The sequence below is a fragment of the Piliocolobus tephrosceles genome, chromosome 7 (genome assembly GCF_002776525.5).
Source record: "Piliocolobus tephrosceles isolate RC106 chromosome 7, ASM277652v3, whole genome shotgun sequence".
NCBI lineage: Eukaryota > Metazoa > Chordata > Mammalia > Primates > Cercopithecidae > Piliocolobus > Piliocolobus tephrosceles.
Window position 1 is genome coordinate 98,833,900 of NC_045440.1, and position 2,942 is coordinate 98,836,841.

General features: G+C 44.8%; 1 pseudogene; it reads left to right on the plus strand.

Moving 5' to 3' along the window:
• Positions 1–1,539: 1,539 nt before the first annotated feature.
• LOC113224963 lies at positions 1,540–2,639 on the plus strand (annotated as a pseudogene).
• Positions 2,640–2,942: the final 303 nt, after the last annotated feature.

Sequence of the window (2,942 nt, forward strand, 5' to 3'; positions counted from 1 at the left end):
CTATATACTTCTATTTGTGTTCAAAATTTTCTGTAATAAATTTTGTTTCTTTGTTTGCTTTTGAGACAGGATCTTGCTCTGTTGTCCAGGCTGGAGTGCAGTGGCACGATCATGGCTCACTGTAGCCTCCAAATCCTGGGTTCAAGCAATTATCTCACCTCAGCCTCTGGAGTAGCTGGGACCACAGGTGCATACCACCATGCCTGGCTAATTTTTTTTTTTTTTTTTTTTTGGTAAAGATGGGGTTATCCCTATGTTGCTCAGGCTGGTCTTGAACTCCTGGGATCCTCCCTCCTTAGCCTCCCAAAATGCTGGGATTACAGGCATGAGCCACCATACCCAGTCTGTAATAATTTTTTTGTTTTTAAGAAGAAAATACTATGTTGCAAATCGTTTGGGTAGAAGTGAAGATGAGGTGGTCAGGAAAATTGGTAGAGAACATCTCTTTAGAGGTGATGGAAGACACTGACGTGAAACATGCCTTTAAAAAGTTTGAATAAAAAGTTTTCATAAAATATGTGAGTGGGAAAAGGCAATTAAAAAAACCATTTTTTAATACATATAATTTTGTATATGCATTTTAAACTAAATTACTAAGTTAAATATTGTAAGAAGATAGTTAAACATTTCATCTGTGCTTCAGTGGCCAAAATGACTTGGCTCTCTGATGAGTGCAGCCCCAGGCTCCAAGTTCCTGACTGCCCTCCTCTCTTGTGGCGGCATTCCTGGAAGGCAGTGGATCTGGAAGCACCAGCGGCCACCCCGCAGACCGTGAGAACTACTACTGCACAAGCACATCCTACCTGACCATGGGGCAGGAGCACAACCACGCTGTGGTATGCAGGGCTGAGGCCTTCCATGCCGTGAAGGCAGCCAACACTTCCAAGTTCTGCCCTCATAGATGTGTTGTAGACCATCTCAACCATCACAATGTCACCAAGAAAAAGCCCTAACTCTGAGCCATAACTCTAGATTTTATGATCATGGTGCTGCCCTGTTTTTACCTATCCTTGGAACTGAAAAACTGTAGCTTCTACAGAAATGTGAGCCTTTGAACAGGGATCTTATTAAGGCTGTTAAATCAAGTTTAGTCTAAAGCTGCCTCCTTACATATTTTCATTTTGGCCTAAAGTTTTCTCCGTGCCTCATGAACTATAACAAGTGGAGCTGTAAACACACTGTAGCCTACATATGTGCCAATCTCTGAGTTTTGACCAATCACATATAGCCAACTATTCAAACTGTGTTCAAATAAGGCAAACGCTGAGCTGTAACCAATCTGGCTGTGTCTGTACCTCACTTCTGTTTTCTGCACGTCACTTTCCTTTTCCTGTCCATAAATCTCCTTCCACCATGTGGCTGCCCTGGAGTCTCTGAGCCTACTCTAGCTCCGGATTTGTGAATCGTTCGTTGCTCAGTTAAACCCTTTTAAATTTAATTTTGGCTGAAATTTTTCTTTTATCAAGACAAATGATTTTTTAGGGTTCTCTCTGATGCAGGAGTTACCTCTGCCACTGCCATCCAGAGGCGCTTGTCAGGATGGTGAAGCTGTTCATCAGAAACCTGCCCCAGGAGGCCACAGAGCATGAGATCCGCTCTCTTTTCAAGCAGTATGGGAAGGTGCTGGAATATGACATCATTAAGAACTACGGCTTTGTACACAAAGAAGACAAGACAGCGGCTGAGGATGCCATACGCAATCTGCACTACTACAAGCTTCATGGGGTGAACATCAACATTGAAGCCAGCAAGAGTAAGAGCAAAGCTTCAACCAAGTTACACGTGGGTAATATCAGTCCCACTTGTACCAACCAAGAGCTTCGAGTCAAGTTTGAAAAGTATGGTCCAGTCATCGAATGTGACATCGTGAAAGATTATGCTTTCATACACATGGAATGTATAAGGAGCGGTCAGAGGATGCAGTGGAGACCGTCAGGGGCCTTGACAACACAGAGTTTCAAGGCAAGATAATGCATGTGCAGTTGTCCACAAGCCAGCTTCAAACTGCCCCTGGGATGGGAGACCAGTGTGGCTGCTATCAGTGTAAGAAAGAAGGTCACTGGTCCAAAGAGGGCCCAGTAGATCACACAGGTTGTGTGGCAGACTTTACCGAGCAGTATAATGAACAGTATGGAGCAGTTCACACGCCTTATACCCTGGGCTATGGGGAATCCAGGTATTACAACGATGCATAAGGAGCATCTATAAGCGATACTATTAGCGATGCTGGGTCTGCTTTTATGAGGCAGTAGCAACAGCGGCTGCAGCAGCTTCTGCATATAACTAGGCAGAGCAGACCATGTCCCATCTGCCTCAAGTCCAAAGTACAACTGTGACCAGCCACCTCAACTCTATTTCTGCTAATCCCTGCGACAGACACCTATTGCCAAGCTCCCACGCTGCTGCCACTTCAGCTGCTATGGCTGCTGCTCCGGCCACCAATTCCTCCTATTATGGAACGGACAGGAGCCTTACCGCGTTGCGCTGCAACCATGCTCCCCACAGTTGGAGAGGGCTATGGTTATGGGCCAGAGAGTGAGTTATCTCAGGCTTCAGCAGCTATACGGAATTCTCTACATGGCATGGCCCAGTATGAACAGGAGCAGTATATGGACCAAGCCTGATATTCAGCCTTTTAAAAACTGGAGGTAGAATAATTGCAGACTGAACCTCTGCTGCGGGCATATATGAGAACTTGCTCCGTGTGGTCCACTTTGCCAGGATGTTTCCACTGCTTCACGTTTCAGTAAACAAAAGAAGTTTGTGACCAGCTATGTTTTCTTTCTTAATTTAATTCTTCTAAGTTGACTTTTCTTTCCTCCTGATACTAGTCTCTGCAGCCTTTTTACTCTGTTCCTTATATTCTCAACCTCTGAACAGTCCTGGGTAAGGATTATGCTGGCATCCCCTTTTTCCTGTGCATTGGAACCCCTCTTATCTTG